This window comes from Elgaria multicarinata, chromosome 2, assembly GCF_023053635.1.
Source record: "Elgaria multicarinata webbii isolate HBS135686 ecotype San Diego chromosome 2, rElgMul1.1.pri, whole genome shotgun sequence".
NCBI lineage: Eukaryota > Metazoa > Chordata > Lepidosauria > Squamata > Anguidae > Elgaria > Elgaria multicarinata.
In genome coordinates this window covers 74,874,569-74,897,051 of record NC_086172.1, presented here as the reverse complement: position 1 = coordinate 74,897,051, position 22,483 = coordinate 74,874,569, and the positions used below count along the sequence as shown (strand labels likewise).

The 22,483-nt window shown below is 42.9% G+C and overlaps 1 protein-coding gene across 3 annotated transcripts in view; it reads left to right on the top strand.

The window, feature by feature from the left end:
• Nucleotides 1–22,483, top strand: part of LOC134392419 (protein lifeguard 3-like) — a 46,573-nt gene that overhangs the window by 1,273 nt on the left and 22,817 nt on the right. The window contains exon 1 of one of the 3 annotated variants that reach the window (XM_063116737.1): nt 14,000–14,020. The exons of the other annotated variants lie outside the window; for them this stretch is intronic. The gene's annotated coding sequence lies outside the window, so the exon portion shown is untranslated. Of the gene's footprint in view, nt 1–13,999; nt 14,021–22,483 lie in introns of those variants that run through there. 3 annotated transcript variants of the gene reach the window in all.

Below are 22,483 nucleotides of genomic sequence, written 5' to 3'. Positions count from 1 at the left end.
AGGGATTTTATCGCTTTTACGGTGCAAATCCTATGCTTGTTTATACTGGAAAAAAGTCCTACAGATCATAGCCAATAGATGTACATAGTTGTATTTACCCTATGTTAACATTATTATTATTATTATTATTATTATTATTATTATTATTTATTTATTTATTTATATAGCACCATCAATGTACATGGTGCTGTACAGATTACACAGTACATGATACACAGTTAAATGCTTATCAATAAACTCAACAACTGTGTACAATTACAAGCAGATATATTAACCTATAACTTGACTGCTGGTTGTAGCTGGGGAATGCTAAGAGTTGGAGGACTTGTTTCTCGTCTAAATGTGCATATGATTTTACCCTGAGTGTATTTTTGTGTATTTTTAACTTGTGAAATTTCAGTTTGGGTATGTGCGCGTTTCCATTTTGTCAGCTTCCCTGGGAAATTTATTGATGGTGGAAAATATAAATCCCTCAAATAAATCAAGGAATAAATTATTAAGACTCCTCCTTCTGGAGCATTATTATTATTATTATTATTATTTATTTATATCCTGCCTTTTGCCCAATGCTGGGCCTCGAGGAGGCATCACAAAATTTAAAACATATACATTAAAAACCTATAAATAGAGATATACAAAAGTTAAAAGTATATTAAACATATTCCAATATTAAAACATTTAAAGATTTAAAATGACAATTTTAAAAAGTCGGAGATGAGAAGAGTTGTTACCATTACTATTATTATTTATTTCATTTCTATACCACCCAATAACTGAAGGTCTCTGGGGGTGGTTCACAATTTAAGTGGGGGAAGGGGCTATCTGGGTTAGGCAACACACAGCAACAGGCAGAAGGAGAAAGCACAGCAATCTCCTGGATGGACCAAAAGGCATTGAGACCAAAGAATCCCTGAGCTCTTGTGAAATTTTGCCGAGCTCTGTAGGGACTGAAGATGAGAAGTTGGGCAGAAATGGAGAAGCTGGCCAGAACTTTGTGAGAGTCATGCTGGTAAAAACACAATGATGTAATGGGTGGGGCCAAGGGCTGGGCAAACGTCATGGTAGGCTGCTGCTGCTGCTGCTGCTGTTATCTCCTTGGGTTTCCCACTTGGTACTTCTGAAAGTACCAACCCACCATTCCCCAGCCAACACATCTGGCTGGGGAATGCTGGGAGTTGTAGGACTTCTGTCTGTCTAAACATGCATATAGGACTCTGCCTTTCTTCCCCTCCATAGCCAGCCTAACCTCAGGCTCTTGTCATTTGCTGAATTCCTTTCCATCCCAGGTTCCTCTTGCTTTTCTAACACTCCATCTCCCCAATTCCGCTTGTCTATTGAGTAAAATTTATAACCTTAAAATTGATATTTTCAGTCCTTGTTCCCAGTCCTATCCCTGGGTCTGCCATTGCTCCTATTGTATTCTGACTGAGGCCGCAATCCAATACACCAGCCTTTCCCCAACCTGGAGCCCTCCAGATGTGTGGGACCACAACTCCCATCATCCCCATTGCAATGCTGGCTGGGGGGGATGAAAGTTGTAGTCCCACACATCTGGAAGGTGCCAGGTTGGGGAAGGCTACTATACTCAGTGCCCAGCAAGTCTGAATTCATTTCTGAGTAGATTATACTCTGACTCTCCTTCCCCACTGCCCACTTTAGAATCAGTTGTTGCCATGCTTATCTTAGAGACAAATAGACAAAAAATTGTTGTGTGTTTTGTATTTCTGGTTGGTTATTAGTCAACTGACTTAATTTGATCAGTCAGAAGAATAAACATGCATACAACCAAAACCTCAACTTAGATTTATTTTCAAGTCCATCACACATTGAACTGTTTCAGGGGACCCACAACTGCTCTGTGGGTCACAGTAATTGACATGCGCACACCTCAGAATTAGATTCTGACTTAAAGGGTTTAGGCTCCAAGCCAATGAAACAATAATCAAATTCTGAAACTTCTTTAAAATGAACCTTCATTTTATTGGTTTTAATGTTGTTGTTAGGGCTGACAGTGCTAAGAATATGGTTGCCAACTAACAAGGAAAAAGCACTGGGCTGCCTTTAACCGCAGCTTGGCCTAGAGAAATCAGCAGATGGAGTTTTTCTTAGCGTGGAGATAATTATCATCATCACACACCGACAGACACATACAAATAGGCCATTGAGAAATAAGAGGGAGGTATCAGTATCCAAGATTTGCAGAAGTAGAAAACTTTTTAGGGAAGCAAACTAACGGAGCAACCCTCCCCCTCCTCCAAACAGACCCATGAGGACTGGGCATGTTTAGTGGTCACAGAACCCTCAGTGTCTGACAGAAAACCAGGAGGGGAAATGGAATGGAATCACTTGGAAGAGGCTATGGCTGGCTGGCTAGAACTCTGAACCAGAGCACTCCATGCTGCAACATTTTGTTGCAGGGCCTCACTTGTCATTTGTTTATATCTCTACACAAAAGCTGCTGTTAAAGGCGCAGATTCAATGATCAATATAAAAGTTGGCAACCCTATTTGGTTAATGCAGGAAGGAAGGAAGGAAGTGTCAGTTGGGAAAACAGTGGTTTCACCTCTAGAAGCTAAATTCTTCCTTCCTGTACACCACACTTATTTCCAGCAACAAATCAACTACCATGAGCAGGGTGCAGAGAACGCAAAAGCCAGCTGGGTGTTGAGAATCCCCTTGAGCTCAGAAACCATGAGCTACCTGGCAAGTTGCTGGGCACCAGCTCAGACTATAGGATCCAATTAGCCCAGTCTTGTCTTCTACTCTATGCTGAGTAGCAGCAGCTCTCCTTTGAACCCAGGATCTTTTGCGTGCCCAGCCAATGCTGTGCCAAGTCCGTCCCCTTCCTCAGACTTTTGCTGTTACTGCCATTTTGTTATGTCTTCTCCCCCAGGGCAGGGAGGGTGTTGTACAACCTTTCCCAAGATGTGGTTCCTGACAACCTGCCCTGCCTTTCCAGCCTAAAGTTTATTAACCTCCCCAAGTCTTTTTGCTCCCTAAGGAGGTTCTCCTATCCAGGCTGCTGATGCAGCTCTTGAGGACTAGTTACCAACATCAGCCTGGGCTTCTGGCTTCTTCTAGGGAAAAGCATGACCTAGCTTTGAAAAAGTAAATTAGCCTTCCCCAATCTGATGCTTTGTGTTGGACTGCAGTTCTCATCATTCAAAGCCAGCATGACCCTGGCTTTCTCCAAACAGGCGCCCTCCAGTTATGTTGGACTACAACTCCCAGCACCCTAGTCAGCAGGCCAGTGGACAGGTTGGGTGGCGATGATGGGTGTTATAGTCCAACCCGTCAGAAGGGCACCAGGTTGGGGAAAGCCAACTTAGATTTTAAGCTAAAGAGCTCTGCTTGCAAATAGCTTAACACAGGGGAAGGAAGTCACCTGGGCAGCTGTGCCCACTGCTCTAAGAGGCAGCACAAGCTGAAGAAATGAAGTTCAAGATTAAGGCTCCAATCCTATATTCTCTTACCTGGGAAAAAATTATAGTGGCACTTGCTTCCGAGTATAAACATGTATAGGCTTGCACGGTTAGCGGCTGAATTAGCCAGAGGCCAGGCCATCACAGAAGCAAAAACACATAAAGCAAGACTAGACGGCATGGTTTTGATAAAAACAATGAAAATCTCTCCAGCCGTCATTCTCTGTTTGAAGCAAGAATTTGTGGAGGGGGCGGGAAGAGAGAACAATTAGACTAGCAGATCAATCCAAACTCCTCAAATGGTGCCTAAGGACTTGAGAGATTTCTGTGGCATGGGGTTACTTTAACTGCCCGGATTTGTTGCTTTCCTGGCATTTGTTCCACCCCCTCTAACACACTGCTGCTTGAGTAGCTGGAGAAGGGAGCAGAGCAAATGAGAAAACATGACTTGACTTTTCCGTTCCGATTTGTTCCAACTTGGCTGGGTGTTGGGGATTCCTTCCCTCAATTGACATCTTTGTTCTTGAGGGAGTCAGATGTGTAGCAGGGGCTACGTGTGATACATATGGGCTGAGATGCGAGATTGTTAAATCCCTTCCCACTCCCAAAAAACATCAGCATGGAACAGTTGAAAAAATGTAACTATTTTTACATTCATGTGGAGCCTCACCCCACATGAAATGTGCTCCCCCCTCCTTTTTTTTTTTTTTTTTAAAGGGTGTTTTGAAAGAGTTTATATAAGTCACACCCTACTCAGAACTTTTTCCTTCAGGGCTAAACCAGGTAGCCTGGGTTACTTAAGAATCAGTGTTGTTGATGATGATGTTCAATGTATATATGTATGTCTCCTAAATAGGAGGTATCAAACTCTGCCCCCACCCCGTCTTTAGTAGCCTCAGACAGTTGGTTGTTCTGTGGCTTTCTCTGTTGAGAACTCTGAGGTTGTGAGTGGGTGAGAATTTGAGTCAAAGCAAAGAGTCTGTCATGGAGAGCAGCTTCATTGGTGCAGTTCATTCTAAGCCAATATTTCAAAAACACCTGGAGGGCACTGGATTGACTACCACTGTTCCACCTGAAGGACCTCCCATCACAGGGAGACATAGACTATGCATTTCCTTCCCACAGAGATAGGATTGGTGCCAACTTTGTTTTCCTTTCTGTGCCAAATTAAAATGTTTCCTTTTGCTGAAGGGTTTTAACATTTTCATATTTTAGAATGTTACAATGTAACATATATTTTTTTAAAAAATCTGAATAGATTGCTGTTTTTTGCTTGGATTGCTGTCTGCAGAGTGGCTGCTTTAATTTGTCATTCAATGTGTAACTGTATGGGTTTTTTATATTTGGTTTGTTTTTAATGTTATGTACACTGCCCTTGTGGATAAAGAGCAGTTTATAAATGTTAGGGGGGTAGAGGAAATAAGTGTCCCTGTTCTTCCTTTTGTTACACCTAAGGCAAGGGATATGAGTTCACCTCTTTTACCTTTTCTCCACAGGGAAGCTGTATTCCACACATATCAGTCAATTTCATGACCCTGTAGGCAGGGCTGAGCATGTGGCTCTTTCCCACATGATTGGCTCCCTCTCTGCTGGCAGGTACCAATTGGATGGATGGAATTAGGCCCATGTGATTGGGCCTGTCCATACCTCTCGTTGTGTGAGTCTCTCTCTGTAGTTCTACTCAGGTCTTCATTTAAATCCGGGATGGGCAACTTCTGTTCCTCCAGATCTTTTGGTCTCCAGCTCCCATCATTCCTCACCATTGGCCATGTTGGCTAGGGCTGATGAGAGTGATAGGGCAAAGCATCTGGAGAGCCACAAGTTGCAAGTCCCTGATTTAGAAATAAATAAGGGGAAGTATTCAAGTACCCTGCTTGGACGGAATCTATGCATGTGCACCTATAGATGCAACCCACGCCCTCAGTTTTTTAGGGCAGAGGTTGCACATGCAGGAGTCTATCTATGTACATGTGGGTGTAGGTGTGAAGGCCCTGTGCAAAACAAGACAGAGGGTGACACCAATCCTCCTCTTTTCCCCACCCCAATGCCACCATGTGTTCACTTCTACTTAAATGAACCCCATGACTGAGTGAGGATTATGCAAAGCAAGAAAATAGTGAAGCCTGTAATAGTACTGTACATAGTTCCTTAACTGGAGGTGGTAAGAGTCATGAGGCCAGTGTTTAGTGTGTGGGCAAGTTAGCATGAAGAGCACAGCAAGAAAAGGGCAACTAAAATGATCAAGGGGCTGGAGCAACTCCCCTATTGAGGAAAGGTTCCAAAGTCTGGGACTATTTAACTTGGACAAACAGTAAGAGACATTATAGAAATGGCCAAATTCTGCATGTTGTTCCCATAATACTAGAACCCAGGGTCATTCTAGGAAGCTGGATGGTGGGGGATTCAGGATAAACAAAAGGAAGGGCTTCTTCATTCAGTGCAAAGTTAAACTGTGGAATTCGCCATCAAAAGATATAGTGATGGCCACCAATTTGGATGGCTTTGAAAGGGGATTTTACAAATTCTTGGAGGAGAAGGCTATTAAGGGTTTCTAGTCCTGACGACTACATGCGACTTCCAGCATCGGGCAGTATGCTCACACACACACTAGTTTCCGGGGAACTTGAGCAGGAAGGTGCTATTGCACCCATATCCACTGGTGGGTTTCCCACAGGCAGCGGGTTGCTGTTATGGAAACAGAATGTTGTATTACATAGGCCTTTGGTCTGATTAAGAGCAGATTTCTCCTGAAAGTCCACAGTAGTGTTTTCTAAACATCTGATAGCTAAAACATATTTTTTTTCTCAGTTAAAATTGAGGGCACATGTCATTCTTTAACCAAAAAGGCTTGCTATTGTGGTATATGAGAATTGCATGGCCTCAGAGCAGTCCCCCCCGCATCACCCCAAAAGTTGTGCATGAGTCACTGTACTGGGCATGCCCCTGAATTAGAATCAAGCAAGCTTAGGGTGATTCCTGAAGAGATGCAACACAGAGCCTCCTCTGAGGATGGGCAGTTCTAGTTCAGGCACACACAGTGCAGAGTAAGGCTTGAATTACCACCACCACCACCCTGCTTCCAGCAGAGACTGACTGGAAGGATGCAAAACAAGAGCAGAGAAGTATCCAGAGGAACAACAGCCAGACTCCTCTTATTGGGTTTTCACGGGAGCCCTGCAGGATTTAATCAAAGGATTTCTCAGGGCACACAGGCACTTCGGTTGTGGCAAACAGTTCAGGAATGCCTGCTGTAGGACAAGGGTGGGGGACCTGTAGATATTGGATTCCAACTTCCATCAGCCCCGGATAGCATGGCCAATCATCAGAGATGATGGGAATTGTATTTTGACAGTAGTTAGACGGCCACATGTTCTGTGTGCTGTTCTAGAAGTTATGAATTGACAGAGGCGAGGAGGTAGAGGAGAAAAGTACATCCTCCTAATTCTCTCTATTTCTGATGGTCAGGCTGAGAGTGCCATAGCTTATGTAGTCAAAATAGGGCCGCCACCCCCTTCCCTCCCCAGCACGGAAGTACCAGCAGACTTGGGGGCACTCTGATGTTTGTAGAAGTACCAAAAACAAAACCCAACTTTGGTGGAAAACCATCCAAAAGTGCTCAATAAAGAATGAGTGTGCTCAGTGGCACCCCCCCAAAAAAACCCTGGGGGTGGGCAGAGGAATGGAATAGAGTATCCTGGGGAAAGGTATGGCAACCTGGTTGACTGGACTCCTGATTGGAAGTACTTCACACTGCAACATTTTGCTGCAGTTTCCACTTGTGTTCATTTATTTTCTGCCTCTGAAATTCTGATCTGCCAGTTTAATATTAACAGGACACCATCTGCTTCTCTCCTATTGAGCCACAGGTTTCAATTGCTTGCTAAAGTATCACTACACACACACACACCTGTGGTGAGTTTTAATAGCCATTAAATTATCACCAGCTCTAGCCGGTTTGTGGAGATTTCAAAGCAGATGACCTGGGTGCGTTTATTCTAAGCACTCATCTGTAAAGAATGAGTTATTTATACAATTGAAAGGAACTGTGTTCTGTTCTTGCAGGGGTACAAACCACATCAAGACTTTCAGAAAACATTTGGCTTTATTAGGAGATCCGCATATATGCCACAGAGCAAAGTGTCACCTCCTTATAATGTAAAAAAAAGAAGTCAACTCCACTTCTTAGTTTTATAAATGAAGGGCTGGCAATTCTTTTTGGGAATTATATATTCAAGGTGTGGTTTGCAAGCCACATGCGAGTATGGGCAGAATACAGTTGAAGACTATTCCTCTCCCCCGCCACAAACTTGTCCTTTGTAAAAAATAAAGAGGGAAAAGATTGCAAATTATTTTTCAATTTAAATTACTGTATTTCAGTAAACGGAATATTGATTATAAAACTGCATTATTTTTTCATTGGCTGCCTTTGGGCCAATAACACAGGACATGGCTGACATAAGTAGGTTGCTTGTAATCAGTCCCTGTGATGGATGCCTTCATATAGCACAGGGTTGGGGAACATGTGGCCTGCCAGACGTTGTTGGATTGCAGCTCCAGCCAGCATGACCAATGGTAAGGGATGATGGGAGCTGTAGTCCAAAACTTCTGGAGACCACCAGGTTGGGTAAGGCTGCATTAGACCAAAATACTTTCCTTCTCGTTAAGCTGCACCTGTTGAATGTCTTCCAGTGTGGCACCTGTTAAAAAGGCATAGATGCCTTTGTAGAATGGCTCCTCAGCATTGTGCAAGAGCAAACAAATCTCTTCTACTTCCTGATGCAACAGTCCCTGCCTCTTTCTGCCAATTAAAGCTGCACCTTTTGGCCATTGTTGACTGAAGGCTTTGCATCTAAGCTAATTCATCACTTCTGTCTGCTTTGCTTGCTTCACACACTCCTGAGCCATCTGGCCCATTTTACAGGTACGGCTGCATTACTGCAGAGCTGTTCATCCTTCAAGGGTTTGGTCCTTCAAGGACTTTGTGTAAGATCAGTCTCTCCCAGCCGTGAAACCACAATAACAGCATCTCAATAATTGTTTTGAAAATGGCAGATTTGATCCTCTGCATTTAACCTCAGATGAGCTAATATGAAATCTCAAAGCTGAGTGAGCCAGTGAGGCAGGAGGAGACAAAGGCCTAATCTACACCAAGCAGGATATTGCACTATGAAAGTGGTATATAGAGGCAGGAGCCACACTACTGCTTTATAGCGGTATTGAAGTGCACTGGCAACTGTTGGGGCCCATTGACACATACCATATACCGCTTTCATAGTGCAATATCCTGCCTGGTGTAGATTAGGCCATAGACTCTAAATTGGCCTTCCCCAACCTGTTGCCTTCCAGATATTTTGGACAACACCTGTCATTATTCCTGACCATTGACCATGCTAGCTATGGCTTATGGGAGTTGTAGTCCAAAGGATCTGGAGGGCACCATTGCTCTAAATCAGTGGTTCCGAATTAGCTAAGAACTGCGGACCCCTTGTTTTTCAAATGCCAAGCCAAGGACCCCCTACTTTTGAAATTTTTGTTATCTCTATGGTAAGTTACCTGTGCGAAGCAATTTTTTGGAGAAAATAAGGGGTAGCCCCTAATAAGCAAAGGATTTTAGGTATACTAAAAAACAGACCATAACATTTGTGATATTTGTGATATTACCACGCAAAAATGACAATGATTTAGTTAGGAATATAAAGACAAATTTAATTTTACTAACCTCTAGTTTACAATTGAACAAATTATGACATGTCTAGCAGCTACTAAACCTAAATGTGATGGGAGAAATCATGCCTCTTTTTGTCTCGAACAATCCCTTCCACATCCAGTTCAATATTTCCTACTTTTAATCTCAAATCTGGATCAACATCAAGCCGATTTCTATGCTTGTTCTTCATATAACAAAATGTCAAAAATGTTTGTTCACAAAGATATGTAGAACAAATGGGAACTAGATGTTTCAAAGCTTTTTCACCTAACTTCTTATAATCAGGAAAAACCGTCACCCAGAATTGGTCCAGTCTATATTCTTTGAAAAATGATTTCAATGAACCATCACAAATCATATCAACAAGTGTATTCTGCTCTTCCGCAGATAGAGTTGTTAGTTGTACATCACCACATTCAAAAGGATTCCTTATCCACGAGTTTTCAGGATTAGGTGCAGGGAAATAATCTCTGAAGCTAGTCACTAAATCACACAGGTGCTTTCGCGCATGATGTCACCGCCGAAGCAAATGGAGCGGGGAGATGGTGTATTTTCTTTTATTAAAATGCGAACCTTGCAGAGCTAATATGTGAATGGTGCCATGGATCCCCTGGGTGGGTTATACGGACCCCCAATTGGGAACCACTTCTCTAAATGAAATTACAAAGTTGGTGGAGGCCCAGGGTTCATGATGCTAGAAGGGCTAGGCTTGGCTTGCTGTTCTGTTCCTTTTTTGTACTTCTTCCTTGTGCAAGTAGTAAACGCTCTGTTCTCTCAGTGCTGCATTCTCTCTCTCTCTCTTTCTCTCCCTCATGTGCACCCTTTTCAGGTCTGCTCTCCCCCTGACTATGTATTTTAACCACCATATCCTGCTGTTTGGGACAGAAACACACACAAACTGCTCGTACGTCTGTACAGTGTGTGACTGCTCAGCCTGGGAACACATAAAGGCATAATAAGAGCAAAGAAAGTTTGCCTTTTTTTCCTTTTGATATTTAATTTCTGAGTCATTACCACCAGCCTCACACAACTGGGTTTGACAAAATCATGGGCTTCAAGTCCAGAAGGTTTGGCATTCAATCAGAATTAAACCTCAGCACTTTGCTTTATAAAAAGGGGAGGCGGCGGAGTATTGAGCACTACAAGTATTCAACTTATTTTATGGGTTCCTTTGCCGAGAAAATGTATTTCACTTCCAGGATGGTTCAGGCTCTGTAGACACTTGCTAAAAATAGTCTGGCTGGGCAGTGAGGTCTTTCCTGCTCTGCCCTGTTCCTCATAAATATGACGTGTTGCATATTCCCTGCGGTAGCTTCAGTCCTAAAGGGAAATAATAAAATAAAATAAAGGTGATGGGAGTCTGGGAATGGAGCAAAATCCTTGCATTGCAGCTCAAAATGCCCAGATAAATGCAAGATGGTTTATGTACACCATGAAAGGAAAGAGTACAGGAAGGAAAAGCACACTTTCCTGGGAGTGTGCAGAGTGTTATGAGAAATCTGTGGGGCTAGCATACATATTACATGTGAAATCCATATTTGGATTGCCTGATGCTTTTGTTTAATGCAGCCATCATCATCACTGTCGTCATGATGTTTGTATTGTTGATATATTTGTTTAATGCAGCCATTTTATTTAGACCAGTGGTGACTGGTGCTTCTTTTAAAGTGTGTGTGTGTGTGGTGGTGGTGACCACCCAGCTGGAGCCTGCTTTCGCTTTCGTTCCCCAGCCCACCCATCCTGCACATTCAAGGTGCTTCCACAGAGCTGTGCTTTCCTTAAAGTCTGTCTCTGTCCCTCTCCTTGTCTACTGCTGCACATACATCCAAGATCTCTCCTCTGTGTAGCTGGCCTAGTTTCTTGTGCACATGGCTTCAGAAAGATTTTTTTTAAAAAAGACTCCAAAGGAGGGTGTGGAGGTAGACCACTCTTCCTATATCTGGGGATTTCCTCTCCAGTTTCCCAAGAATTCATTTCCCTCCAGCAAGCAGGAGGACACAGAGATTTTATTTGCTTATTAGAGGGGCGCTCCTGACTGATGGCCCAACCAATCATGTTGCTTGGTGTGCTTTGTCTGTGCTGACGGTGACTGAACAGTACACCAATTTACTCAGACGGAGCGAGACCTAAACAAACCAAGAAGTCTCCCTGCTGATTCATTCATGGAAAAAATGGAAGTGTTTGTGGTTGGGGATTTGTTTATTTTATTGCTTCATTATTTGTATTTTGTGTTGTGCACAGTTACTGACGTTTCAAGAGAGGGGACCTGCACAAATGCAATATGGAGTCCTAGATTGGAGGGAAGCAAGCAGAACTAGTTAGCTCCATGGCTTTTGATGCCCATTTGGGTTTATTTATTCTGCTGACTTCTGCTACCCATGATTACTTTCTGCATTTTGGGGGGTAGGTTTGTGCTGTAAAAGGAAATACAATGTTGTAAGAGGGGTCTGCAACAAAATCTTGCAGCATGGAGTGCTGCTATTCAGGAGTCCAGCCATGGATATGCTTCCTCGTATTTTTCCATTTCTCCCCCCGCTCCCCACCCCCAAACAGGCAGTGCCATTGTGTACACTCAATCCTCAGTCAGCCCTTTTTGGGGTCCCCTTTATAGTTTTTCTCCCTAATTTTTTTTCCTATTTTTACAAATCTTGGGGTTCCCCCAAGCCTGTTGATGCCACCTCCTTGTTTGGGGTGTGTGATGCCTTTTTGGCTACATAAGCAGCAATACTTACAACTTGAACATCAGAAATAGAGGGACTGATTAATGCTTAAGGGTACAATCCTATGCATGTTTAGATAGAAAAAAAATCCTACAACTCCCATGGCTGGCTGTGGAATGCCAGGAGTTATAGGACTTTTTTCTGTCTAAACTTGCATAGGATTGCGACTTAAGTTTGAATACTTACTGCCAGAAATCTTTGTACAAGGCACCAGTGAGGTCTGAGTACTGCTTCCTCATCCCCTTCTGGGCATAAAACAAAGTAGTAATTAAAGAATGTGTTTCTTTTTTAAGAATCCAGGGCAATCCACAAAGAACTAGGGTTTCTTGTTGCATTGCTTGTGGAGGAGGGAGGTCAGAGTTTTTACTGTGTGTCCTGGAAATCCACAAGCTAGAAAGAATGGCAGCTTGCAATGAATAAAGACTGACAGGATCCCAGTGAACGTGGTCCAAAAAGCTGCCTTCACTTTCGGAATGATTCAGTTTCTGGGCACTGGAGCCTCTTGCTAAAAACAGACTGATGGAACTGTGTGGCCTTTGCTGCTTGGCTGTATTCAGAACACGAAATGCCCTTTATTCCCTGCTCTTGATTTAGCTCTAAAGGGAAGCGTAACATTCTAGAACGAAACTAAGGGACCCATAAGAGTTGCTTTTTAGATGGTTTATTACCCAAAATTCTATGGCCTTTCTTCTTTTGTTTGATTTTTTGTTTATTTTGAAATTAGCTTCAGTGTGTGTGTGTATTTTTAAATTTGCAGATGTAGGCTGCAATCCTATATACATGTATTTGACAGTAAGCCCCACTGAACATAGTAGGACCTCTTTGTGAGCAGAAGACAGATATAGGATTGGGTTCTGTTAAACAGTTAACAAGTCAGAGTAATAGATTCCCTTCCTGCCTCTTCCACACAGTGTGAAGGCCCGGAAAAAACAGAAAAATCTGTGTGTGGGACACACACACACAGGATTTTTCTTGGTAGGGGTTTCTGAGGACTGTTTTTGCTTTTTTCTGAAAAAATTGAACAGCTTTAGTTTATGAAATATTTTCTTTTAGAATTTAAAGCAATGCATATATAGATATAGATATAGATATTCCATGGCCTCAACATTTCCAGAAATTTTACATCTCTAGATGGAGAGTGGGGAGCAGAGTTAAAGCCTCTCCCAGCAATCCCAATCAAAGTTGCTATTAGCAGCAAGGAAAATAATGTCCATGTTGGCTGGAGATGATGGGAATTATAGTTCATCACATCTGAAACACCCTGGGTTGGGTGAAGGCTGAAGATGACCTTAGCCAAAATGTGACCTTACAGTATCCATCTGTTCCATGTCTGTAAAATACTAACCTACTGTGCAAGGCTATTATGAAGATTAGTCGAATATGGTAGGTTAAAAAAAGAAGACGTGTATTTATTAAAACTCCTATATAAAATTACCAATAGTAGAAGAAAAAGATCAAAATATCATGGGACGTTTTCTTGTAGATTTCACATAGTAAGATTTCTTTAAAAGGATAGTTGCTGGTGAAAAATAGGCCCTGTTCAGAAGACGCCTTAAACCACAGCCTTAACCATGGTGAATAAGGCCTTATTCACTGTGCTTAAAGCTGTGGTGTAAGGTGTTTTCTGAACAGCCCCCATAGAATGACTGGGAATTAGTGTATACCTTAGGACAACCTTCCCCAGCCTGGTGCCCTCCAGGTATTTTGGACTACAACTCCAAGCATTCCTGACCATTGGCCCTGCTGAGTGGGGCTGATGGGAGTTGAAGTCCTAAACATCTGGAGAGCACCAGAATGGGGAAGGCTGACCTACTGGATGGCTGGGATGTATAATGAGCCCCACTGACAAAAAGGTTGCAGAAAAATACATTTGAAAAATTATAGGCAAAGTAGTCTTTGAGATGTGCCCTCTAAGACCTGCAGGTGATTCCTACAATTACAAGCATTCCTGACAATTGATTGCCCTTGCTAGCTGGGGCTGATGGGAGATAAAGTCCAAATCATCTGGAGGGAACTAGGTTGGGGAAGGCAGCACTAGGATGAAAAGGGTATTTATATGGTAAGTAGTGCTATCTGGGTTATTGAGCTTATTGATGTCTTCTACAGAAGGCAATGCCAGGAGGATTCAGGGGCGTTCTTCTGCTAAAAGCCTATGATTACAAAATAAGCTGGTGAGTTCAATTGAGTGTCTTTATGCATTTACTTGTGTATACACTTGTTTTTCCTCTGGATGGCATTTAGTTATGCTGGATTAAAAAGAAAATCCTATTAACTTGAAATAATCAATCCAAAAAGTCTGATTTATTATGTTCCTTCAGTGTTGGAGAAACACCCTATATACATATTTATAAAACTGGCAATGATAGCTAATAATAATAATAACACCCAACAACCTTGTTAGTGAAATTGAATGAGCTCCTGCGTGACTTTCAACTTTCCTCCTCCTTTGGGACTATTTCCTTTTTGGGGTTTAGGCTCCTCCCCCCTCTAGCTGCTGCTGTTTCCAGGAAAGAGGTAGGGCCACACCTGATCGCAGTGCAACTGTGACTCAGCAGGTAACCATTAAGCCTTTTAACCACCAGGAATACTGACTTCATTCTTAATTTGTAGGTATGATTCCATTAGCTACAATATTACACTGCTGAGAGCAGCAAACATCAAGGATGCTTGCTGGGCAACAAATACATAGTCTAGCTAGAAGAAAATCAATTCAACCAATTATTCCGACATTATAGGGAAGAAATGTCCGATGAATCAATAGAAAATGTATTTGGGATTGTGCTGGCCAGTGCCAGCTGTAAGTTTTGGGGGGCCTTTGGGCAAGACACCTTCCATGGATCCCCTCCCTTAGCGAGGCTCCCTTCTCACTGCCATTGTCACTAGCTGTTCTTGCTCCTCCTCCTCTTCCTCCTCCTCCTCCTTGCTTGCTTGACAGCCTGAGGGGCAACCCTGCGCCTCCTCCTCCTCACCACCACCACCATTGTCTGGCCCAGAAAAACACGCAGGGGAACAAGCAGGTAGGTTGCCATGGTGAAGAGGAGCAGCAAGTCCAGGGGGCTTTTGCCAGAGGGCTCCCTGCTGGGGTGGGGGCTTTCACCAGGAGCCCAGCCATGCCTACCCTTAATGTCAGTCTTGGTGCTAACATAGTCCTTTACCTAACAGATGAGAATTTTGTGCATACACTCCAACTAACACGATTTACTGGCAAACTCCCTATTTTCTCCTTTCTGCTTACCATAAATTATTATCTCCTGTTTGGAAGGATACTTCTCTAAATGCTGTGAAATAGTCAACTTCTCTTCCGTCCCACCTTTGTAAATGCCAATGCAGGTAAATAGAATACGTAGTTCTGATGCATGTTTGCCACATGACTTGCACCCTTTCTGTCGTAAGTACAACCAGGGCAAACGTTCTAAAGCAGCCTTCCTCAACCTGGGGCGCTCCAAATGTGTTGGACTACAACTCCCAGAATGCCCCAGCCAGCTGGCTGGGGCATTCTGGGAGATGCAGTCCAACACATCTGGAGTGCCCCAGGTTGAGGAAGGCTGTTCTAAAGTGTTAGTAACAATGTCAGTTTGGCTTTTTAGACTCTTGCATTGCCGTTGACCTCTGTGGCTGGTTTTGCTTTGGTTTTATTCTGTGGCCAGTTTAATTTGTTTTAGATACTATTTACGTGTGTTTTATGGTTTTCATCTTGACTTTGTGACCTTCCCAGAGAGCTTTGGTTATTGAGTGGTAAAGAAATGCAGTAAGTAAATAAATACATAAATAAATATAAATAAAGTTTGTTTTAACAACTTAAAACCCATTGGGGCCCCAAAAGTGGCGTATATATTTTTTAAAAGTAAATAATAAAATAGAGAACTCTTTTTCTCTTAGGAACATAGGAAGCTGCTGTATAAGGAGTCTAAGCACTGGTCCATGGAGCCCAGTATTGTCGACACTGACTGGCAGCAGCTCTCCAGGGTTTTAGGCAGGAGTCTTTCCTTCGCCCCATATGGAGATGTCAGGGATCAAAACTGGGACCTTCTGCATGTGCTCTACCACTGAGCTAAAGTCCTTCTCAGTTTGACTGTGGTGTCTGCTTCATAAATCACTCCAGGCAGGCTTAGTAACTGCAGAGTAAAGTTGCTGCAGCAAGTAGAGAACCTTTGGCCATCTGTAATGGCAGGGAGGCAGTGACGGTTGGTGTTTAGAAGCATGGTACCCTTCAGACGATTTTTATTAGTGAACAGCCCCAGTTTTGCACAAATGGGAATAGCCCTTATGTTGATTCAAGTGAAGGCTGCCCTTGGATGAAAAGGCATTTTCCATGATAAGCAGTGTTGTCTAGTTTGTTGAGCTTACTGATGCCTTCTGCCGGAGAGGCTGATGTACAATGTGCAAGACTCTTTTCAGCTGTGAAATACCAATGGCCTGGCTTTCCTCTTAATTCCTCTGTGAATTCAGTGCCTGGGGTCACCATTCCTGGAAAGCAAAGACAATTGCTGATTATTTCATGCAAATGGTGCCAGTGTGGAGCCAGGTGTCTGCAGCCAGAGGGGTGGGAGTCGGGTTGTCTCTCCTCACTGCGCACAGATGTGAGAAGGGCTTTTTTGTTGTTTGTGTGTTTGTGTTTGTTTTTTGAGCCTATCCATTGGGCTCGTTCTGCCTGGAGCAGGATGCCCGTCCGTCTGTGGGAGAAGCTGCGCTTTGTTTCCTGGGAACAATTGCTATTTTGAGAGAATGAACAAGGTCAGTTTGTTTATAGTGGACAAACCTGGAATGCGCAACAATGCTTTTGAAAGGGGTGCGGGTAATGGTGATGCAGAGGGACAATGGAGACTTCAAGACTGCAGGGGGAGCCCTGTTCCATTCCACTTGGCGCTCTGAATGCGTTGCGAAGGCCTCTCCTGGGGTTACGAAAGGTAACTTCGGAACTTCTGCACAGTGTGGGTCCTCCCTGCATCACGAAGTAGTCATGTGAGAAGCCCCAAGTCACATGAGAGGAGTAAATGATGATGTTAGGCCTTCCCACACCAGTCCCTCAGCTTTGGGGAAGGCAGCTGGTGTAGACTCCTCCCATGGTATCAGAAGGTTTTCACATGAGCTGTGGAGTGTGCCCAGGCATTGTGCTGTAGCAGCTCCCATTCCACAAAGATAATGGGGACAAGCAGGCACACTGTCTGTAGTGCTTCCACATCTTCCACTTTACAGTGCAACCAACAATTGGGCTCCTTCATAGATTATGGAGAGTGACATGGGAACCCAGACCTAAACAACCTAGCAAAACTAGGACCTAAACAATCTCACAGTTAGTTCAACAACAAACCATGGGTTAACCAGTGGTTTGGGTTCACATGTCACAGTGCACAACCTATGAAACCGCCGACCCTAGGTTATGTGCTAAAGTGGAAGAGGCTGGCATGCTGCAGGTAGCGTGTCTCCTCGTCTCCGGCAACCCATTGGATTTTAAACTGATGGGTTGTCATTACGTGTAAACCAGGTCATTGAATGCTGGCTTAGTTGCTAGCATAGGCATGAGCAAGGGGTGTGCCCAGGCACACCCTAATATCTTAAACAATAAGTGCTGAATTTAGGGGGGCATTGAGTAGGGATCCAGACAGGGAACCAGACACAGTAGGAACGGTCCTCTGGCTGCCCTCACCTGCAACAGCCCTCCTGCGGTCAAGCAAGCCAAACCCAGAGTAGGGCAGCAGAGTCTACAGTGTTTATTAAATAAATGAATAAAAGAATGGCCTTTATGATTGAGCATTCAATAACTGCCTTTAAAAAAAATCACTGGGTAAACACCCTAATGGAATGTTCTGTGCACGCCTATGGTTGCTAGCCTTGGTTGCCATTCTCGTCCATACTTCAGATCACATGAATCTTCATGGGCTTTTCTTGCCTGTTTGTTATTTCGTTAATCTTTTAAAAAGAAACTTTTTTTTAACAAAGGGAAAAACTGTTCTGGGACGGGGAGTTTCTTTAAGACATCATGGGGTAATTGGTGACTTGGTTTGCATGACATGGCAGGATGTGCGACTGGCGTTTTGAATATGCAATCCTGATGGGGGAGATCAGAGATTGTGGCGTGTTGTGTGAATGCAGCCATCGTGGGCTAGTCAAAGATTAAACAACCCTCACATAATCCTTGATTAGTAGTAGAGTTATGCAAAGATTCGTTAACCATCAAGTAACCCACAATGGCTGGGTTCGCAGGACATACCACAACCCCTGTTTGCCCTGAATGGGAGTTGCATATTCAGATTTGTGGTTGCATGCACTGTGACTCATCCTTGATTAAATAACCCTCGATCAGCCAGCTGTGTTGTGCAAACCAGGTCAAGAAGTGCCATTCAAACTTGCTGAGTCATTTCCCCCTCCCTTGGAGCGTGATGGGAATAAATGTTCATTTCAGCTAAACACAATGGGCTTGCTTTTGGCATGGTCCCACTGCTCTACAAATGTTACATTAGTCTAGAGTTGCGGCTGCAGAGTCCAAAGGCCTGCAAGTGTGAGAGGGGTCAGAAGTGGGGTTCTTTGCTGGCAACTTGCTGGCCTGCCTTGGGAACTTAATCACTTAATCACAGTGCTTCACCAGTTCCCTGGCGTGTTACACATACTTGTCTTCCAAGTATGCACATTTCCCCTAACTTGCACATAGATGCAGAGCATTGGGGCAGTGAACTTGTTTGGCAGATAAAGGGATGCTCTGAATTACTCTTCCAAGTGTTGGCAGCTGTGTTTTGCATTCTGTGACCATGGACAACACCCAGAAGTCTCAGAATCTACAGACCTTTTTAAAATTCTTCCCCAAATTAAATATTTTCTCCAACCAAGACTCAGAATTGCAGACTTTCATGTAGTTTCTTGAGCCACCGTTTAACCATTGAATCCTGCTAAGCAATCTGAGGAGGCTTCTCTCTTGAATCCGCGTGATATTTCTTCTCTCTTTTAGAGCAAACCCCAAAGCATCCCCCACTAAGACCACAGGGGTCCCTAACTTAATTAGCTATTCAACGTAGGGCAGTATTCACCAGCCCAGTGTCCTTTGGATTTCGGACTTCAACCCCCATCAGTCCCAGCCAGGACGGTCAATGGTCAGGAATGCTGGGAGTTATAGTCCAAAACATCTGGAGGGCACCACATTGAGGAAGGCCACAGCACGGCAATGTTGGATATTGACAGTTAATGACTAGTGGTTATTCTGATACGGATGTAATTCCTGTTTGGGTGAAACACTGGATATGGAAGATTTTCAAGAACAAATCTCTCTTCTTCGTACTGCCCTATTTCATTGTTGCTGCCTCATGAGCATTCTCTCGGAGCATAGCATGTTGGGAGGAGGTGTTCCGTGCCGCTCCCTGCGCCTCCAGCAGCCAAATGCTTGAGCCCTGACTCAGAGGGGCGGGGAGCTGGCGTGAAGAGTCAAGAATAGAACAAACGCTGCAAGAAGGGACAACAGTATCGCATGTGGCACCAGTGCACACAGCAGCTGTAAACTGCTTAATAGTTATACAGCCTATTTTCTTCACTCTGTTAAACTAGTTGCCTTACACCATGTACCTAGGTTTGTAAATAAGCATGGAACATATTGTCTGGTATGTTGCACTTATTTTGTGTGTGTGTGTGTGTGGGCTTGAATATCAGATTTCTTGCTTTCATTCCAGATTAAATACATTTTTGCTAGCTTGTACTGGAAGCTGAAAAACTGTCATTGTGTGTGTGTGTGCGCGCGCTAGATTTGTATGACACACAAGGGGAAAAGGTATTTATTTATATCCTGGCTTTCTGTCAAAACTGTAGCATCCAAAGCAGCTAACAACAAAGATTTTTTAGAATTTTTTTATATTCAATTTTTTATTGTGAATTTTTAACAAAACAAAAAACCATAAAATAAAATAAAAATAGACATATGCAATTACATACTTCAAAAGCCTCAGTTTCAAATATCACAACATTCTAAAAGAGAAAGAAAAAAGAAAACGGGAAAATAGCATCAGTTACATGTAAGCGTCCGTGAAGGCAGACCAAATGTCTACGTATAACTCCATTTGTAAATGGCGACTGTATGCTACTCTTTCAAATGTTGCTAATGTAAAGTCTTCAATACATTGCGTTATAGGCAGTATGGTTTTATCTTTCCAATGTTGTAGAATCAGTCTTTTAGTCATCAAAAGGGCACGAAAAAACCATTTACATTGACCATGTGTTATTTTCCAAGAAGCCGGTAAGTAATTTAAGATGACATGTACATCCAAAAGTATTAAAGAGCTTTCTAATACAAAATTTATGTGTCTGATAATTTCCTCCCAAAAGGAGGCGACTATTGGACATTTCCAAAACATATGAACAAAAGAAGCATTAGCTGTGTGACACCTCCAACAATTAGTCAATTTGGACAAACCTTTATTAAACAGATGCTGTGGCGTCCCATAGCCTCAAAACAATATTTTTTGCTGAATAAGACGTAACCAGAGATCCATTGACATATCAGATATTGATGCCAAAACAGTAGTCCATTGATTCGATAAAATAGGACAATGCAGTTCCTTGTTCCGTTGCTGCTGAAGCCCCAGTCTATCATATTATTCACTGATAATAAGCATTTATAAAGATGAATTGTGGGTCGATTTACCTGGTCAGTCTCAATAAGTGCTTCCAGTAACAAGGGAGATTCTGAATCAGTAAAAGCCCTAGGGCCAAATCTAGATTCTAACAAATGTTGCAGTTGCAAATACTGCCATTCAGCTGTGGCAGGTAATTAAATTTATCTCGCAAAGCTGAAAATAATAATAAAAAAACACCTCATCATTTGCACCCAACAATTGACCAGGGTAAAAAGCATTCTGTCTGTCCGAGTCTGCCACAAAAACATTTTCTTTCCCGTTCTTAAGACTGACTTTACAAGCAAATGAAGAAGAAAACCTTTGTTTTGGAAAGGAAATGAAAACAAATGGGTATTTTAAGTGATGATTATATATATATGACCTAATAAAACTAATTTAGCTATGCTGCATTAAATATAAGCAACTGATAAACCCTGGCCAGCAATCAAAGACTAGCTGATCAATTTCAGGTTGAAGATTGATCCTTTGTTTTAATTTTGATGCCAGTGAGAAATGAGTCTGCTGCTTTGGGACTTCGGAATCTCTTCATCTGGCCTTCAAAAAAACACAAAACAACCGCACAGTGTTGCAGGATATTTTATATGCTATTGAATCCCAATTTGCCTTGCTAAGGTTCTTGCCTTGTTGAACTGCCTTCTTCTGGCGCTGATTTCCTTTGTGTAATCGAGGAATATCAATATCCTATCTTTCACGGGAGCCCACTGCAACTCTCCTCTTTGTCTGGCTGTGCGCAGCAGATAATCTTTGGTAGAAGCCCGTAGAAACGGAACAATGACCGGCCCCGCTCTGGAATCACGCATAGAGCCAGGAACATGATATGCACGCTCAATATCAAGTGGGAAATCAGAAGGCAATGCCAGTAACTCATGCAATTCCCCCCCCCCACCATAAACTCAGCCAGATGAAGATCTGTTGGCAGATCTTTAAGGCCAAGAATATGAAGGGTAGCAATACGATCGAAAGCTTCTAGTTGTGCAACCCGTGTAGATAGTATACTATGTGAAGCATTCATGGCAGTTTCATGGGCAGAGATCCAGTCTTCGAGCGCATCCGCTTTAGACTCCATCTTTTGAAGGCGAATGTGAATCAAATCTACAGACCCCTGGAGACTATTTATAGAGTCCTGCAACGGTTTTAGCTGTTCAAGCTGCTTTGACTGAGCAGATAGATGTAAATTCACATTTTTTTATCAAAGCAAGTTCTCCCTCCTCTGCAACTTTACAAACCTTTGAGGGAGGGTGGAATGGTGGCGTAGGTGGTGTCCCAGTGCTTTTCTTCCCCTTCGATGTAGACAGAGCCAGATTTGCCTCCAAAGTACAACAAGTAGATAGAAATGTAGAAAAGTGAAAATAGAACCTTCAAGCAAAGTTAATAGTAAATACCCTGATAACGTGACTTTGTCTTAGAGATTTTCTTAAAGCTGAAATGCAGGAAAGATGCAGCAGAGATCCGATTATGCTGCCATTATTGTATAAAAACAATAATGCACACCAATAACAAGCAAGAAAAAGCTAAGAGCATAAACACTGCTGTAGAAGTAACAACAGCAATTACACCATATTAATATAGTATTATTAATAATAAATAATCATTGTTATTATCAAGTCTGCAGAGTTGTGATATCTCAACATAATCATGTCTTCCTTCCAAAAGGTAGAAAGGATTCTACCTTCCAAAAGGTAGAATCCTTTCACAAAGGATTGGGCCTGTGGAAATGGGTGCTTTATACCATTTGGTCGCTGTCCCATTTTTCTAGAGAGCTGCTCTATAAATTCAATGTTGACCAGTGTAAACTCTTTTCTCTGAGGAAAAAATGGAGGATAGGTCAGGGAGGTGAATAAGACATAGTGGAGTCATCCAACTCTTGGCACATGGAAAAGATACCACCAAGAAGGATGGCTTCCTTACCGACCTATTTGGGCAAAGAGTGTGCACAGGTTGTCCACTTGATGTTGGGCCTTCTTACTCTCAGGCTAGGAGACCAGGGCTGGGGATCAGGCCTTTGCAGAATCAGAAGTT